Source organism: Chlamydotis macqueenii, chromosome 1, assembly GCF_036417535.1.
Source record: "Chlamydotis macqueenii isolate bChlMac1 chromosome 1, bChlMac1.mat, whole genome shotgun sequence".
Classification (NCBI taxonomy): domain Eukaryota; kingdom Metazoa; phylum Chordata; class Aves; order Otidiformes; family Otididae; genus Chlamydotis; species Chlamydotis macqueenii.
Genome location: NC_141556.1, coordinates 92000622 through 92020744, shown reverse-complemented (window position 1 = coordinate 92020744; position 20123 = coordinate 92000622). Strand labels below are relative to the sequence as shown.

General features: G+C 41.9%; 1 protein-coding gene across 1 annotated transcript in view; it reads right to left on the bottom strand.

Moving 5' to 3' along the window:
- The window catches only part of ZBTB20 (zinc finger and BTB domain containing 20), a 112558-nt gene that overhangs the window by 9531 nt on the left and 82904 nt on the right, over window positions 1–20123 (bottom strand). Inside the window, exon 3 of the mRNA XM_086761362.1 lies at window positions 16871–17058. The gene's annotated coding sequence lies outside the window, so the exon portion shown is untranslated. The remainder of the gene's footprint in view (window positions 1–16870; window positions 17059–20123) is intronic.

Here is a 20123-nt window from a genome sequence, read left to right as displayed (position 1 = left end):
TGCACAGCTACCCATTTACCTGCATCTCCCTTTGAGTGGTTGCGTATCAGTATGCTAGGAATCTCTCCATCAGTAAGTATTTATCACTACTTGGTTTGACACTAGGGGTGCCTTTTCACGCAAATATGTCTTTAAAATATGCTTCTGGAAAAGGTGATGACTTCTAGTTTATGTTCTACTTTGTCAAACGAGGTATTTGTAATACAAAGAAATATGCAGCAGTCTAATTCAATAAACCAAAAATCCTGCCTTGCACATGCTCGTATTCCACACGTACCAGAGATGCTATGGACAGATCTCTTGACCTAAGTAGGTGTAAAGAAACCTACTTTGTTCCTATGCACCTTGGCAGATAAAATTAACTTTGTGAGTGGAACTCTGAAAATGCATCCTCAGGACCAACTCCTTCCCAGAAAGGCGTGATATGCACAAAGAGACCAGATGACATCCCCGGGAAAGTGAATTCTGCCCCTTATACACAGATCAGGTAGAGACAGGAGAAAAGACAAGGTTCATCTGTAAGCTTCAGCAGCCCTTCTCAGGTCCCTGCTGTGGGAAGCAAGAGTTGTGTAGCAACAATGTATTTGGTCAACAGCTAACAATGAAAACAGCCATCTGGGGTTAATCAAAGCTAAAGAAAAGAGGTCTGTATGCACTTACAAGAGTGATGTGAATAGCTTTCCCATAGGAACTGATCTAGGATGCACCTTGAGGTGTAGGAACTGGTCTGAAAGTCAACTGAGCCACTTCGTAAAAGGCATACAGTACGTTTTGGTTGCTATTGGTATAACAGAGTTTTCAAAAAAAAAAAATCCTCTACTCATTTCTTTACTTCTTCAAGTTAAATTGGAACATCTACCACTTCTTCAACTGAGAAACAACTGAAATTCCCTCCTTAAGGACAAAACAAGAAAAGTGGGTGGAAGAGACACATAACAAATGGTTCAAAAAGCTAATATAGATTTTGAGGATGCTTTTTCTAGGCCACATTCCTTGACATTCAACACTGAAAACCATACCTATCCAAAGTACAGGCAATAAAATAATTTGCAATAGTATCGGAGATGCTACTACAGAAAACATAGCAGTATAAAAGAGTAGCTTTAAGAAATTCCAGAGATCGGTCTGTAGCAAAACTCGCTGCTCCATGCAGCTCCTCTCCCTCTCTGCAGGAAACTGTCCAGATCCAAGTTTTGTGGATGTTCCTTCCTGTATGCTGTTCTAAGCTGAAAGCACAAAGGTGATGTTCCCCACAAAAGGTGCACTTGTCAATGCAGGTTTGATTCTGAAGTAAATGCCACATTCTGACAAAGACTGTTAGAGCCTTGAACAAGCCAGAAAGTGTGTCAGCTCTTCACAAGACCCAGCTACAGACACGCACACACTCACCTACTCACCACTGCACAGAATGCCTGGCTCAGGAAAAAGACTGCCGTCTCAGGCTCTTCTCAGGCCTGTCACTCTTTTAAATTCGAGACAGTGGGAACCTTTCTGTGAAATTCAAGTGGTCTTTGTTACGTGTCCCCCCCCTCCCTTTTTTTGTCCAGTAAACATGATGTAGAGATCCCAATGAACTTATTCTGAGAAACTCCTGTAAAATGGTTTTGTCCCCTTTCTGTGAAGCAAGTTCTGATTGAAGGGGTATTCACAAACCATATAGGAAAGAATGGGTGTGAAAATGCAAAGGCCATTCTTACCCAGATGGGCAATGAATAGGCGTTTGCCAGTTCAAAAAAAAAAGAAAGAAGAAAAAAGCAGAAAAAAAAAGAAAAGAAAAAAAAGCCCAGACAACTGCACAGATTATTCACATTTGCAATCCTCCTGGGATGCAATTTGAAGCTGGCATGGCATAAAGGTGAAACATATTACTGCGCAACCTTGAAAAAAAGCTCAGTTTGCCCATATGCAAATGTACCGATTAAACTGTCAGGCTATTCACAGAAACATGCATGGAATCCATCCTCAACTAGTAAGAAGGAGCACAACGTGGATGGGAAAGGGAAAAACTTTTTTGTGTAATACATGACTGAGTGCTTAGATTAGTGTTTCCCTGAATCTCATCCACCCCTCCTGCTGACTTTTATGCTATAGGCATTCAAAAGAAGGCAGATTTTACCATGACAATAATAATGACAACCTCTCCAAGTACAGTACCAAAGGGGAAGGCAATGGCAGAAGGAAACAGCAGGCAGTGGAGTCCTGGAAGACCCTATACAGAATCTGGAATTGTAGCAGGAAATCCATCAAGCATGGCTTGAAGGCAACTTTCTATTTGCCAAAGCCACCATACACAGATCTACATACAGCTAGAAAGGTATGGCTCGCAAAGGTGATTTTTTGTTTGCCAGAAACCTAGATAATGATTCCTGCCAAACACATGATGCAGCAGAGCTATAAAGATGTTTGGAACACTGAAGACCGAAGGTCACACAGAAACGGCTGTTGTACATTTTAAAACTTATTTAGTAAGGGTTTTTTTTTTCCACAGCCACTAGATGTCCCTTTTGGCAAAGCCAATGCTTACAGCTCTAATGCTCATAACTGAAAGATAGCACAGAATTTTATTTTCTCTAGTGTCCTTTAAAATCACAGTATCTCAAAGCTCATTGCATAGTAATGACTACCGTTTCTAGAAATACAGTGATGATGAAACCACCACAGCTACCGTAACTCAGCAGTAGCTCGGTGGATAGCCTTCACCTGAAGCAAACTGTCTAGGACGCTGGAATCCAAGCCCTTTTTGGAAACCTACTGTGTGGTCTTTCACAGGAATAACTAGCAGAGTGAACCCCAAAGCCTCTGTCTTGCTTTCATACTTATGGGACAAAGAGAATAATCATCCTACATCCTTGAAAATAGGTAGGCTTACTAAGACAAATACAGATTGAGGTTTTGCCTCAGTTTTCTGCAGTAGCATTCAGAAAACTGTCTGACAACCCATCTCACTGAAACTTGACAAGATTAACTAGAACCAGATTGACATTGTTGCCTAGTTTGTCTTCCTGATAAGCTTCTTGGGCCTCGCATTGAGAAGAATACACATTTTGAGAGACAGTGGAAAACAGATGCCCCATCCCTAGAAACATTAGAGGCCAGGCTGGACGGGGCTCTGAGCAATCTGATCTGGTTGGAGATGTCCCTGCTTCTTGCAGGGGGGTCGGACCAGATGACCTTTAAAGGTCTCTTCCAACCCAAACTATTCTATGATATCTCGTACAGAATAGAGTAACTTTATATGCTTATTATCAAAATGACAAGTGCCTCCCTAGGTGGGAGAACATCCTGGGATAAGACAAAGATGTGGAAGTTAGGATTGGTAAGCTTTCCTCTGCTTCTGGAGCTGTTTCTCTGTGCATCTGTAAGCCAGCCACTAGTTCCTGGGAGTGCCACAACCCTTGGTAACCTGCTGTGGCTGGAGACAAGTATTATCATCTACTCCTAACTCTCTTCCTCTACCACGTGTAGTTTTGGAAATCTCTAAACCTTGGTCTTCAATGACCACAGCCTCCTGGTTGTATGAAAAGAATGCATTAAGTTCTTCAGATAATCATCTAGTCTACCTCTTTCTTATGGTGGGAACAATTTACCTACATTACCTCTTCAGAAATTTGTCTAACGTGTTTGCAAAAAAAACATCGGGGATTTCCACTCCCTTCCCAGACAGACTGTCTACTATCTTTATAGCAAGAAAGTTTTCCTAGTATTTAATTTTGAAACTAGTTACTCATCCTTTCCTCCAGCAGACACTGAGAACTATTGACCACTTTCCTCTTTATAGCACTCTCTCCTATATTGGAAGGTGCCTCTCTTTTCTTCTTTAGACCTATTTTTTCTAGAAAACACAAACTCAGGTCTCCCAATCGCCTTCACTGGTTATATGTATGCTCCTCATTCTTATCTTCTTCCATCTTCGATCCAGTTTGTCCTTCTATCACTTAAAATGCAGGGACCTAAAGTGGATAAAGTACTCCACCTGAGTGAGGTGAATGAAACAGTTGTCTGAGATACTTCGTATATGATACTCTTTAAAGATCTTACAGAATAAATAAAACAAAGTAATCAAAGCCTTGTTATCAAAACAAAACTGTGAAGATCTTCCTTAAGAAAGGCACATCTCAGTAAAGAATCCTTAATTTGGAATGAAAATCTCAACTCTTGCATAAACATGACAGTTTAGTGTAAATACAGCGTTTCCATCACGGCATAAGAAAGCTACTATAGCCCCACAATTTCCATAGGAAGTTTTCTCATTTTGATACCTTAGTGTCTCTTGTTCCAAACTTAGCACCATAACCATGGGTACTTTCTTCAGCTCCAGTGACCTGATTTATCCTTAGTGACGAAGTTTTATTTTCTGTTATTCTCAAGTTAGTTACTCTAAAATAAAACTGGATTAACAGAGCAAAAATTCATATCTAGTGTTTCCATACACAAAATTAGTCCTACTTCAGGCTCCAATTCTCTGGGATCAAATTTAGTGGAGTAACATTTTTTCCACTCAAGGAAGTGACATGAATTCAAGTCCTGGAAACCTGGTAGTGGCTGACTTCTCAGTGTATCTCACTGATGCTAGAGAGGTTGATTTAGCCAATCCTGCTCAGACTGCTTCTCCTGAATATTTGTCCTCATTCTGAACAGGGGCCTGCAAGAGGAAAAGCTTGTATGGAGTTTCAGGAACACAGAAGAACATTTGTATCCTCAGCAGGAGATTTGACCAGGAGCAGCCCTTGCTTTCTGTTGCTTTAAAGGTTTTCTGGAGTTTTCACCCAATCATCTGCTTGAACATCTTGAAAATCAGTATCTCCTTCTATAATATCTATCCAAAACAAACACCAGATGACACTACACGAATTGCCCTAACCCTACCAGATTGTTGTTAGAATCAAAATATGTAGCAGACTACATTTAACAGGAAGTACTGTATTTTTACCGGCACATCTATTAATGTGTCAGTAATATACTCTACGGAAGAAAGAATCACTGCATCCTGAAAGCTGTCAAACTTCTCTAAATTTCATAGTCTAATAACTACATTTATTTGAAAGACAGAAATGCATGCACACACAAACACCACCTTATTCTCCAAGGAGCAAGCTTACTGAGTAGATGGCTAATAAGGAAGAGTTTGCTTAAACTTTGTTCAGCAGACAGGCTTTTTCTGCAGATTAGAGAATGTTCAGCAAATTTTCTATGGACGATTTATTCAGTTAATTGCCCTGTCCTTTTTAGTGTCTACCTAATGATGAGATATCCATTTTACATAGAACTGAAGACTAAACCATAGGTGTTCTGTTCATAAAATTGCTTCTATACCCATAGGGTATATGGGGGCATAAATCCCCCATATCAAGCATAGAAGCCTCTATTTCAGCCTACACGTCTGGGGAGCGGGCACTGAATCGCCTTCCTATGCTTCACCTGAAAGACTGCGGGAGAAGCCCGTCAGCACTAATCCTCTTTCCTCTGCAGTCTGCAGGGTGGCAATGTCTGTGCCTCAGTTTGCTCCACACGTAGAACAGGGATAGCATCACGCACCCAATTCTGCAGAAGGACTACCTGCCTTAATTAATCATAACAATTTTTTCTGCATTCGTTGGATAAAAAGATCAACAATTAACTCTATAGGTCTCTTCAGATTTTGTTCTCCAGGCTTACAAAGATGAAGCTTTCCTCTCACACTAAGCTGGGTTCCTTTATACCTCTTTATGATGAGCTTCCTATTTAGAACTGTAAAACACCAGGTAAAAACTAGCTCCAATTCATAGCAGTCTGGTGACCAAGGGTTTTGAAGTGCTACAGCACATTCAGTTATTTTTAAGTTAAAGAAATATTCCATTTTTAGCCAGGGTATTTACTTCTACTTTCACTCCAGTTTGTATTCTTGCTATTTTAGGAACTCCAAAGATGCTTTAGAGTAAAGAGAATACACTCAAAAGCCTTTTTTTTCCTAGGTGCATATTTGGGGTCCAGTCCAATATACCTCCCCTGTAAACACTGGCACACATACAGAGCCATTCTGTTTCTCTCTGTTCCTCTCTCAACTCTTGTCTGCCGACCCTCTGCTGCTACAGCCATGCCACGGTATCCTTCTAGCACAGGAAGACTACACTGATGGGGGATGCTTCTCCTGACCTGCAAGCAACACATACTACATTAACAGAAGAATGACCGAAGCTGTTGCCACAGCTGCATTAAGGGGCATTTCAACAGGCTGGCCATATTATTACAGGGGTTTTAATTCCTGTGCCCTGGCCAGCTGTAACCTATTTACGTTAGCAAAAGATAGGATCACCAAACAGCATTTTAATGCCATTTTTCAAAACGTAGAGGGAGAACTTGTACAACTGCTCTCTTGTAATTGGAAACAGGGAAAAACAACGTAGCCACATGATGGCACCATTTCCTAGGAAGAGGAACAGGGATGTGCTCATCCCTTCTTCAGGAGGAAACATTTTCATGTTCTATATGAAAACTATTTCAATCATGCTTGCTTGTTCCCAGAGAGCTCACGCACGATCCTGCCAAGCCCCAGCATAGCCCAGCTGTTTTAACTGGCTATAAATTTCAGGCAGTTTGGCTCTTTAAAAATCTAGGTGCATCTATTGCTAGTTTTCCTTCACAGTAACAGCCAGATGCTGTTACTTGGAGGGTATGCTGCATGAGCAGACCTGCAGCAAGAGAGCCACTGAACAGGGAAGAGATGAGATGGGCCAGCCTGTGAAGTTACGGTGTGAACACTCCTCACTCAAAGAACAGGGAGACACTTATTGGAAAAAAAGAAATAAACTTTTTGGAAAATGTAGGTAAACAAGGTGATTTGTTTTGCTATTCTGTGGTTCTGATTAAACGGTTACTGTAGTCATTAAGGACAGCTTCACCTGCTTTAAGGGCTTTTGTTTAAATCCTAATAGTGTATTTCAGACTGAAGACCTGTAAGGGAAGTGAACAGGGATGGCTTTTGGTGATCTCACTGTGGTGGACTGTATAAACTCATATCCTTTCTCAGAAACGTTGTTTGGCGAGGAAAAGGGGCTCGAGTTAGAGGCAGGAGCTGAGTGTGGAGGAGGAATGAATTAGAAGGATAATAGGTGCAAATATATTAAAATGTGTCTCTAAAAGAGAGAATTGCTATTCCATGAACTCTTTCACGTTTGCCCTGTATTGTTAGGTTTTTCCCCCAGGCTGAAAGACAAGGAGGAAAAGCTTATCAGTTTGAGTGTGGTTAAATACAGTAAGCCTGAAAGCCTGAAGGCTTTGGTTAAAAGGAAAATATAGATTAAAACCTCTTAAGATAATTACCTGTTTAGAAGATTTCTATTCAAGCCAGAATCCTCTACAGGGAGTGTTTGTAGCAGTCTGTTAGGAAAAGGGTGCAGTCAGAAATGGTTGACTTTGGTGGGAGAGCTGCCGCCTCTGGGAGAGCACGGCTTATATTCTCCATGTTTCCAGAGAAAGGCCTTTCAATGTAGGAGATTTTCTTCTGGTCATAGAACTACTGGTTGATGGGAGAAACAAGGAATAAATGAAAACCCGAAAATGCCAGTCCTCAGGGCTGGGAAAATTATTCTTTTATCCCTTCCAGTGCACGTGTCTCAGCCCCGAGTAGAAGAAAGCTATCACTTGACGATGACAGATTTTATTTGGTTATTTTTCCCATTTATCTTTTTAATCTGTTAATGAAAGAGTAATTGTTATCTATTACAACTGGGTGCTTTGGTGAATATTTCAACTTAAAAATATCGTGACACAGATATTCACGCTGTTTTAGACTGTGGCTTCTTTATTTTGAGTTTATGGGTTGAGTGTTCAGGCCTGCTTATAATTCAGACCTAAATATCAGTGGGAAAAGCCACATGCTCACGTCAACGATGCGGAAGGCCACAGGGAAAATTTCTGTCCTTAGTGAGACCTCCGCAATCCCTGGGAGCAGACTTATTTCCAAAATCACCTACTTAGTTTTGATAGGAAGAGAAATGTATGGCAGAATGCTTTAAACTAATAAATGAATGCAACAAACAAGAACATAGCATTCATGGGTGGCTTGATATCATCAGAAGGATTTGTAGCATTAAATGTACATTGTCAGTGCCAATGCTTTTTTTTTCCCCCACAGGGAAAAGGCCCAGGAACTACATGTATACACAAGCATACAGACACCAACAGGTGATACTAATACAGTGCATGAGAGTTATTTCTCAAGTCTGCCTTCAGGCACAGTCTACCCTCTACTCAGCCAAAAACATTAGAGATAGCATCTGGGAGTTTTACTTTTGGATACAGGGAATATGCCCTGTTTTGAAATGCTGCATAGGAGCAAAGTACAAGGTATTTTTGTTAAAGTTGACATGGTTGCACACGCAGGCATGAAGCTGTGGGGAGAAGTCCCTTGCTCTGTTTTTATTTCCTCTATCATACCCCTTTTCACACAAAAATTGCTACTTTGTGGTTTTTTCTCTATCTGTGTAACATCAATAAATTACACGTTATCACTCCCATCATCTAGTTATAAAGAGCCTTTCAAGATTTTTAATAGATGCACAATATTGCTACACTTACATTTTCACTGGTTAAGAACTTAAAAATAGCTGTTGTGAGATTACTCTTAATTTATACTACTTCTCTCTTGTGGGCTTTCAAGAAGAAGCATTTCACCACATGTCACAGATTGATACAGAGTATATACTGCACATCCCAGCCGGGCAGAGATCCTTTCAGTGTTTAACACAACAAAGCTGTGATGAGTAGGGGTTCTAGGATTTGTTTATCCTTTTTTTCATAGGCACAGTTAATTCCTCAAGGAGCTATTTGTGCTGACAGATTAACTAGAGATCTTGAATTCTCTTTGTATTCCAGTTCCTGAGCGGTAGATACATAAGACTAGATCTCGGGTTATTTTATCCTTGTAAATGACTCCATGGACAATGAAAACGGGCACAGAAAATATAAACAATAAGGTGGTGCAACAGCATTCCCTCTAGAAACAATAATAATTGACATCCTCGGGTACCCAAATGCACAGCGCCAGCCAGGACACGTCGCTGTGGTCCACCGTGCACCAGGCTGCAAGGCAAATACTCTGATGCAAATAAAGGAGTTCAGTGGCACTCTGACGGCTTACCACTGACTTTCACCTATGGAGTAGATCAAACACCACATTTCTTGCGGAAATAGAATGATTTTTCCCCCACAGCATCTCCTAGCACACTTTATAAAGATTAGTAGGTGGTATTAAACAGTATCTTGGTTTTACGTTTCAGGTTCTCTCCTGGTACCACGTTAAGGCTTCACTTCAAAAAGGTTTTGAATGAAAGAGCTCTCTTTGTTCAACTGAGAACATTATAAGAATTGTTTTGGTTTTCTCTCATTCAAATACTTCTCTGGCCCCACCTTGTTCCAAAGTTATTGAGTGTGATCACAGCACAAAGATTACACGAGTACTCTACCATAGATAAACAAGAGAAAAGTGGAGAAAGTGACTATGGAAGCTCAGATGAAAAGAGCAAAAAACTTCAGTGCTAGACAGAACCCAGTGGTGAAAAGGGACAGAAGGTGACCAAGTCTATTTTTACATCTGTAACTTTGGAGTTGTGTAGTTGCAACAAATCAGGCAACTAACGCATCAGTCAATATTTCTGAAAGCACGGAAGGTGTCTCCCAAAGGACTAACCAAGAGAGATGTAAGCGTTTAGTTACACAGGGTTTTAGCAACACACAATAGGACAAAAGGAGATGTAGATGTAGCTGCTTTAGTTTCCTTCAAGTAACAGTCACTTGTCAAACATCTTTTATGTTTGACTCTGCTACGTGAAGTGTCCCTGGGCAGACCAGATTAGGGAAACGGTACATTTGGTTTAGTCTTCTCACCCGATTAGGACGGGAGATGACAGCAGTAGCATGAGTGGTTAAGACATGAAATAACAATGATTGGCATGATTATGTTTGACATCCTTCAAGCAGATCATAAAAAGTGGCATTTTTTGTATGTGCAACTTTAGGAGGAACAGCTATTAAAAGGAAAAAAAGAAGTGGAAGTTAGTCAGAAAGCATCTGAAAGGGAAAGATAAGAGATTAAAATCCATAAGATCAGCAGGGAGGTGGCCTTAATAATCATTTATTAGAGTCCATATGCATATTCAAGGACAACAACAAAAAATAATGAAGTAGAAGATGCTACAATGGTTAAATAACCATAATCATAAATCCTGAAAATATATCCTTCCAAACATGGAAATCATGCCCAAGTGACACTAATAGAACTGAGCATAAACTGTAGCAGGCTAGATGTAAAACAAAGGTTAGGTAGGGTGAAGAGGAAATCTAAAGAAAAAACACTAAAGGTATAAAGACAAATACTGTAATAAAACATTATTTAAAAGCATCAGACAAAGAAAGTTTACAAGGCAATGATCGGTACCTAAGAAGTCCTGTAGATGATGAGGACTGATAGATTAGGTAGGCAAGTAGTAGACTCAGTGGGTTAGCTGGACTACTGATCTATGAAAGCAGTAAAGGTAATCAAAGAGGCTACAGAAATTCCGCAGTGGAATTGACATTATTGCTCTAATTTTCAGAATGTGGGATGACGGAAGAAGGTAAGCTAGCTCAAGAGGGAGAAGAGGAAAGCACTGTTCTGGAGACTATATTAAAAAACAAACCAACCACCCACATACAAAACCAACCAAACAAAAGAATCCTAAACAATAAAAGAGTACTAGAACTTCTTAACACGTTGAATGAGATAGATAGTTGTATACTATTCATCAGTCACTCATTTAATGAGTGAATCAGTTGAAACACTCATCCAATATATAAAGGAAAGATTTCCCAGAAGACTCACAACTTAAAGAATGGTAATAAAAATCTATGGGGGCCAAACTCTGAAGACAGGAATAGGTAAACTCAGGAACAGACTACAGTTATCTTACTGGACAGTTACAGTATGTCTCACTGGCTGCAGGATGACTTACAAACAGAAATTTCACAATATTATAAACACAGTCACCTCAAAATCTTAAGAATGGAAGCTATGGAATTATAAAGAGCAGTAAGACATTTTATCCTTTTCCCTGCTACTTAGAAAGAATAGGTACCCTGGGGACGTATCTCCAAGTTCTCCCCTGAAATCATGAAAGCTAGAAACTTGCACGGCTGTTTTAAACAAAAGCTGAAATTATGCACGTTATCACTGAGAGTTCTCTAAATGGAGAGCTGTAAGAAAAGCACTGAATGCCACAAGAATTGACAACCTAGCATCAAGCCAGTATTACAGGGTCATCAAATAAGAAAACAAACATTTAGGGTAATTAGACAAATTTTCAAAAGCATTTATGTGTTAGAAATGTGATTTATGCATCAGTGAAACTTAGGCTCCAAAGTCACACAGTTGCCTCCGAAAACATACTCACCGACTTCATAACTGAAGTAGCATATGCTATTAGTCATTTCTCATGAGAAGAAAAGCCCGAGAGACCAACCTGACAAAACTCACTTAGTGTACTGATTAGGAATATAGAGACCAGTTCCTATCAGTAGTACAACATTTTACACCGCCAATTCTTCAGTGTATTGTGATAGCTTTTTCAACAGAGGCAGGGTGAGCTCAGTGTATAGTTTTACATACCTGTACTTGTACTATCTCTACACAACTCAAGCAACACATATCTCCTTCCATGAAAATACAAGTCATTCCTGGCTGATATTTCTTTGATAATCCTACAAATAGAAATATAAGCCTACGGGACACAGAAACCACTTACGACTGTTACAAAGAGAAGCATTTACTAAACAAAATTCCAAATGTTCAGCAAGAGGAAAGTATAATTAAGTGTTGTGACATCAGTATTTGAGAATTACGGCTGTCCTTAGTTTCAGTTTAGCTTGCTACAGAAAAGGCCTGTATCGTTATTATTATATCATCTAAAATAGATATCTAAACATACATCATTTCTTAGGTCACCAAAACCAACCTAAAAACATTCAGCATTAGCTAACACATACCATACATAGATTAGCAAAAATACAGAAGAAATTACTATTGACATATTGCTTGCCTCTGAAAACAAGGAAGCTGGTAGAACCAGGGCCCCCCTCCTCCCCTCTGAGAGTGGAGATCATGTGAAAGCTCCAGAGCAGTTCCTAGGGAATCATAGCCACAAACTTCTAGAGGCAGAGGGAAGACCATAAGAGCATGTAACCGTTCTCTTCCTGCCACAGAACCTCAAAGAGAAACACAGGAAACCTAAAACATAAAGATGAGGCCAAACCACCTTGAGATCCATCTAACCTCCATATTAGCCCCAGGCAAACCAAACTTTTTGATTTATGGGAAGGGAATTGTGGGTCCCTCTAGCTCCTCAAGAAAATTAAACCCCAGTTTCCACATCCGCTCTCAAGGCTCTGTGGAGTTCAGGAACCTTGTGAGGTTCCCTCTCTGCCTTTTCCTATTATGCTGGAAGGCTATCGAGCTACAAAAATCAGAACTTAGGAGGAGAAAAAGAAAACAGACTGCCTCAAAGTTCTCATCCTGTGAAAGCTAAAAAATGCTGGAATTAGACCAAGTTAGCCACGTCACTTGAGCATGTATGGACAAAGGGTTCAGATGTGTTCCATCACCAACACTGTTTATAAATTGCATTCTACTTAACGCATAAAAACTCCCCGGTCCCTTGCTAAAACAACTTTAGAAAGTTCTTCCCCATCTCAATGTCTTGCCAATGATAGCTTCATGGATTTTCAAAAATTATCCATGCCTCACTTTCCTTCTCAACTTTCATTCCCTACCAGAACTTAAGGTCTCTGCAAGAATTCTGTGTTCTCTAAAATAATAAAAACTTCTTCAGCAGTTTTTCCAGTGATTGTCCAGCCTGCCTCTCAGTCCCATGGAAACTCTTTGCAAAGACGTTGCTTTTCCCTTGTCTGGAACAAATTCCTTCACAGATGGACCATCCAATGTCTAAGAATAACTCTTTTAACTATCAATAGAGACAAAGAGATTCAGTTGCACTGTTCCCGTGGGATTCCTTTGAGTTCGGACACATCTGTTAAGATGCATACATCAGAGCCTGAATGAAGTTTTTGTCTTATTGTATCTCTGAGAACTCGTGAAAGTTTCTGCCAAAATGATCTTATCTCTTGGCATTTGCAAAACATATAGATGCTTTCTGAAGGGCTCCTGAAGTGAGTGTCCCATACAGACCAAATCAGTTTAAATACAGCCAAGTCCTGATGATTTCTTTTCCTCTCAGCAAAATCTTTAGAAGCTTTACCTGAGGAGCTCAGCCTTCCAACTAGGACCCTACCAACTTTATGCCTTCTCTATCCATAAGCAAGAAAGCATGGGGAAAACTGCAAATAGCACCGATCTCATATGCTTTCCTTTGCTTCTTTGTAACCTTTCCAGAACCTGTGCCTCCATGCTTGTCCTTGTAGCTTCTTGCACAAACACCTTTCTTCTGGGCAAGCAGCTACATCTGTTTATGAGAGCTGAGTAGCTAGAAGTGTAACTCATTTGAAGCTCTATCAGATCACTCTGACTTAATTCCAAATTAATTTGAAGTGGTGCTTTTTATCTGCCAAGCCCTTATTTCTTCAATTCCATTGTATGAGCTAGCATTTCGCAAGACTGAAAGACAAAATGCACCCTAGGTTCTGGATTTTGCTTCAAGGATTCATCTGCCCTGGAAATACATCCTAATGTTCAAATCCAGAAATCTAGGACCCAACCCTACCAGGGTCAGAAGTAATGCAATGTCATTGGGAATAAATAGCACCAGGAACAGCATGTAGAACATAGTACACTACAGAATTATGCCATAAATTAAGTTGTGCGTCACATATGACTTTACCCAGATTTTTTTGCTAAGTACTCATTTCAGCAAGACTGGCATTCGGACTACTGCTTAGGCTTTCTTCACCTCTGCCTTTTACAGCTGAGGAGCAGATGGCTATCATAGAGTTTTTATTTCCTCTGCTTGGAAAAAGTATTTTGATCTGAATCGTTCCAAAAGCACCCTGATTTTTTAAAGTAGATTGGCTTCTGAATGTTTCTCATAATAAATATGTGGTGTTGTTTTCTGCCAAGCACTAGTGACTGTGCATGCAAAACGGTCAGTGAAGATTTCAAACTGATTTGAATAGGTGGCCCATAAAATCCAAGTCTTTTTTCCAGATACATGAATGAGGGCTTATGGAACCATCTGTACATCAGGACATTTTTCCAAGAATTGACATACCCTACCATGCTGACTCTTCCTGGGTATTTCTGATATTTTCAATGGAAATTCCTCTCAAACTTCCTGTCTCATCCTAGTTTTAAAGTATTTTTAAATTGTTTACCATCCACTAGAAAACTCCCCACCAGAATGAAGAATGTCCTTTGAAAACAAGACACAATCTGCCCACTTTTGGGGGTAGAGGCAGTACAGTGGTCTGAGCAAGGAAGGAGAAGCAATGTTGTAGTGTTTAGAAGGTAGAGAGAAGGACAGGAAGTGCTGCTGGTTCGAAGAAGTAAAGTATCACCACAGGTCCAAATGTTGAGAAGAAAAAAGATGTTGCAATGCAGCTCTGAGAGGAGGGGAAGAGAAGGACAAAGGGATTCTAGGGTGAGGGGAAAGAATCAGTCCAAAGGGCAGGGGAGGCAAGAAGTAAGGAGAAGGAGTTTCTAATGATAGAGAAGCCATTTCAAAATGTTGGGAGCCACAAATATTAATCTCTTGGGTCAATTAGTGTATTCCAGCACTAAGGATTGAGGCAATATTTAAAGAAATACCACGTAACATGAGAGATAGCTACAGTAAATATGCAGTAAATATTCATCATGCCTTGCTTTTAGTTCACGTGACAAATTGGCACTAATACCGTGCGAGGGCATGCCAAACACTAATTATATGCATACTGCCCCGAACAAATACAGCCTGATAAAGGTTATAACCCATCATAAATAATTGGAGTTTTTCCATTGGTTTCAAAGCATATGGAATCAACTAACAGATATCAACATCGCAAGATGTCTTACTATTTCTTGATTTTTTGCAGGACTTTAACTGTATTTTGGGAGCTAAATTTCAACAATTCATGAGATAGGACAATATTAATGCCGAAAATATTATTAAACTTCTTTTCTGAAAAAAGCAGCTTCAGTGTGAAAGGAGCATCTAACCTGGGTTTACAGTTTATTCATATTGGTATTGTGAATTTAGTAGGAATGGAAGGTGATTTGCAGACTTTAAAAACTTTGGGGTCTAAAAGACTCCGTTTGTCCACAGAACAGGTAGAGCATGAAGAGCTGCAGGCTCCACCTCCCCCTACTGCCCTCTGTCAATATTCCTCACCCTTGAACTTGGCCACCTCAGAAGCAAAAGCAGTTCATTCTCCAAGTTCCCTACAATCCCTGCTGGCCTCTGTCCTAAGGTTGCTTTCATGGGTTTCCATTTGTACTGTCAAAAACCATCAGTGTGAGGTTTCAAATCCCATTTACTAATGAACTCTTTCATCTTTGTGAATGGGATAAAGAGACTCTTTGTTTGAAAATAGGGATTATTTTTTTTGTTGTTCTGCTCATTTTTTTGCATCTTTTCACAAGCTTTTTGTTTTCAGAAAACATTACAAGACAAAACTGTACTCCAGTTTTAACAAAGAGCCTGGCATCTCCAGTTTGAAGGGAATTCTTATATATACTAAATTGCGTGCTGCCTGCTGCTGTATTGTTTCATATCACTTTCTTCTCGACAAATCACCAGGTGAGATTTAGGAAAGTCTCCCCAATGTTTCTACCAGCTCTATTAAAATCAAGATCTCTAGAAGAAGCTCATAATGAATAAAGTCAGAAGCCAACAGGAATGAATTGCAGCTAAAGTGATTTTGATAGTGATGATCCCTATAACCCAGCTGCTTCCAAGCTTGGCCCTGAGGCAGGATTTTTAAATTAAAAAAGGAAAAGGTTACACATACTTTTTAATCTGACTTTTTTATTGTCATGCCCTGATTTATTTTTTTTTTAATAGGCCTTTGCAAAGTCTGGTTGGCTTCTGAGCTCTTGAAACCTGGTGTCATCATCTTTCTTTCTCCTGTTTTCCTCTCTGTAAATTTTACAACATCCTAAAACCACCGCAGAAGAGGTAAACTATATGTTCTAGAACTAGTGAATGATGAGGTTCACATCACCCTGCACATTCTTGCCCAAGAGACTCCCAGGCAGGGACCGCTGTGAAATGACAATGTTTTGAAGAGCTGACAGGGTAAGTTCTGACTTTCCAGTCATTCCCTCCCTTATTTTTGTATTTTTTGGCAAAATGGAAAATAACATTTTTAAAAGGCCAATTAACCCATACTGAGTAATCTGAAACTCAAAACAAGGGCCTTAAACTGGTATAACCACACAGGTCTACAAAGATTTTCCAGACTCTCACAGACTGATCCTCTCCACAAAACACTCCGCTCTTGGGGGAAATCCTTTACAATCCTGGGTGGCAGAGCCAGACACTTGTTTTCTCCCATTGCAATACAGCACAGGCTGAAAATCCCCATCAGTAGATATGCTGGGTAATGAGACGCATGTGGCTACCTGGAGAGGGATAACTACAGCTCTAGTTGGTAAGAGACATGCTTGAGGGGTCTTCCCTTTTTAGTTCATAAAAAGCAGCAACCTGACACAACAACATGCTCTCAGCTTCCTCTGACTGATCGCATTATCATGACCTTAACACAAAACGCTCTGTTTCAGTGGTAATTCCCAAAGAAGGGAAAAGGTAAGCCTTGAGGAAGTCCTGCTTGTGCCATTATGGGAAGACACCCAAGTGGAAAACATGGTCCACAGTAAGAAGCATGTTTTCAAGAATCCCGGCGCAATCCAGCAGCATGTTGGTGTACTCACAATCAGATGACCCTGTGTGTGTGTGCAGGTTTGTTGGTGAATGTGGTGAGTAGATGAGGGCCAGGCTCAGAGATGGAACAGCTTCAAGGTTCAGGCAGGGAAGGCCCGGCTTGGCGCTGCATGCACCCGTCTGAGTAATCTCATTCTCCTCAGACGCCTTCTGGTTTTCAGCTGTCTTGGGTTTCTTCCTGAAAATAAACAAAGAGACCTTTGAAGGGACTGACTGCATATTTGGGAAAAGGCATTTTTAGAATCTGTTAAAGATAACTTTCTTCCCACCCCCCTCTCCTCTCTTTTCCCTTACAGGGAGGGAGGCAGAGAAGACTTTCCTCCATGCTTCTTGTTTGGAAACAAGCTGCTCCTTGTTTTGACTCTGATGCAATGGCCCTGAGACTGTGTTACAGCAAATAGGCCAAGCACGAAGCTCCTCATTCTGCCCCTACTGATGACATATAAAATAAAACTTGTCCCAGTGGTTTAGACAGTCGGAGTTCCATTTGACAAATATTAACCAAGGCTGTAGCATGCTGAATAGAGAGAGTTATCCAGAAATGTAATAGATTTGTCTGAAAAGCAAACAAATATGCAAGTTTCCAGTTCAAAACAAATCAGTGCAGAGACTCATTTTGTAGGGAAAGCCACTGAAGTAATCTTGAGATACAGGGGTCATCTAAGCAAAGCAAGAAGATTTCAAGCCTGAAACAACCGGCTATAAGCACAGCATATGTGAGCTCTCAGCGCTTCCCTCTATCCAGGACCTCCAAGCATTTCGTAAACACAAGGAATTAAGCCTCAGAAGAACATTAAGCTGGTAGTTAATCACTACCTTCATTTCACAAGGCAAAAAGAGAAGTGGCGAGCTTCAAATCATGCAGGGAGCTCTCTGTATGGGGAGGCAAGCACCCACCTCTCACAGTTTCCCCTCCATCTTACAGGTGAAGGCGCTCCCTTCTCTGCTCCCCGAGGCAGGTAGCTGCCCAGTCAGCTTGGGCCGCAGCTTCCAGCCAGGGACAAGGCCGCCCTGACCCAGCATGTGGCTGTGGCCGTGGCGTGCGGGTAAACATCCCGCAGCTCCCACTGCACACCCAGGAGTCTGCAGCCACACTTGCAAGAGAGCAGCAGGAGCCAGGGAGGCCGAAGCCATCCAAAATGAAATGCTGTTATCTCCTGCCAGCACCCAAGGCACGACCAGTGGCAGGCTGCCCTGGGAGCAGGCCCTTCTTGAGGTGGCACCTTGTGCCGCCAGGCGACCATGGTTTTGGAGCAGCATTTGGCCTGAACGAGGGTTGCTGGAGCTAAGGCAGCACTGTCCCGCGTCCAGCCAGGCCTGACGTACACGGCCCCACCTCCCCATCCGCCAGCAAAGCCCCTCTCAACAAGGATGGACTCTCCTCCTGAAGGGCCGAGGCGGGAGCCCCCAGAAGTACGGCAGAACCCCTTCTCCCCAGATGCTCTGCTCTCCTGCATCCTACCTAAGGACAGCCTGCGGCTGACATGCCAAAACATGACTTTTGAGGACGGGACTGGCCTCTTGATATTTAAACATCTCGATCTTACAGCAAGAAAAGCCACATTTCCGAGGGGTGTGGGGGATAAGGAGGAGCAGAGCCCCTGGTCCCGGCCGGTTACATAAAGGCCTTAAATAAGGGCGGGACACTCGGCCGGGGGCAAGGGCGGGACGACCCGGCGCCATTTCCCGGAGGCCGCCGTCGGGGGGCAGCAGCCGCCTGGGCCCGGCCCGGCCGGCCACCCACCTCGGGCAGCGGTCCCGGCGAGGTGCCTCCTCGGCTGGAACCTGAAAGCTCTGTGAGAGGAGAGAAGAAAAATTGTAGCTATAGTTTTTTAAAAAAAGTTAAACGGGCCAAAAGGAAATAAAACAAATCCCCCTCCTCGGCAAAGGCCCCCCCAGAACGCGCTGGGCCCGGTCGGCCGCCAACACCTGCCTTGGGCCACCCGATGCTGAAGGGATGCCCTTGGCTGGCCAAAATGCAGAAAAAGGCGCTCGGTCCCAGAGTGACGGGACTTCAGGGTGCTGCAGGGGAGCTGAGCCCTGCGAATGAACCACCGCTGACTGACGGGCATGCTAGTAACTCCACGGATGCTGCTCTGATGCACTTTGGGTGGCTGGGGCTAAAAATCTTCACGCCATGGGACGGGCAGAGAATACTTCCACTGTATCCTCCATGTATGTAATCAATAGGCTCAAAATATACCTGGCTGAAGTCTAATCTGATCAAAATCAATAGGAGATGACTAAATGAGCCTTAAAGTTGTAGAGGTACAGCAAAGGGCTGAACTGATTAACTCAATTTTAAATGGAAGGAAAATCAAACCATTGAAAAGTGTATTTTTTTTTCCTGAAGAGTAAACAGAGCATCTCGTCACTGCAAGCTCGAGCATCCTTCCGTCTGTTCCTGTGCTGTCACCAGAATGCGCCTCTTGCTATGTGGATAAGGATGCATGAGATGCAGAGCTTGTACACAGGCACATTATTTTGAAGTACATGGACTGCATACGTTTTGTTCGTAACCGTCCACATAGATCCATGGCATACAAACTCCGGCACACCTTCACACACCTCATTTCCAGATCCCATGACTTCCCCATGTGCAGCCAGCATGCACTCGGGGCTGTGTGGAATCTGTGTACAGACCAGTGGTTTTTTATAGCATTGCTACCAAAGAAGCTTTCAGATAGCATGGCTTTTTGTCCAGGCAGCAAAGGATGTATGCAGGGCTAGACTCTGGATGTGCTGCGTAATGAAGCCCCTTGCACCTGGATGCTGAGCTGCTGTATTTGAGGTCTGTTTTCTGCTCAGAGTTAGCCCAAGTTTCACCCTCAGAGTACAGCCCCTGACTCCAGCTCTATCCACACGCAAAGCTGCCTCCCCTAGGCAGGATGCTGTTATTTGCAGGGTAGGGGCTCAGTCTGAGTAAACACAACTTGTCGGCTGCTAGCACAGCCATAGTTGTTTTGTTAGATCAAGCACTGACTGGTACTTCATCGTGCGGCTGATCCCACGTGTGCCTCCCAGGGCTTTAAAACTCATTAGAGGGAAAGGTTAAAAAACCACTGTAGCAACAGGTAGCAATACCAGTGAGGCTGTGCACAGCACCCCCTGCTTCTTCCTTTCCAAACCTGTTCATTTTCTACTTTGCTTTTAAGGATGACACTATGTTATTAAGATGCTGTTGTGTCACCACTTTTCCATATCAGAGTCCTGGAGCTTGGTGACTTGTGCTCACTAGGATGG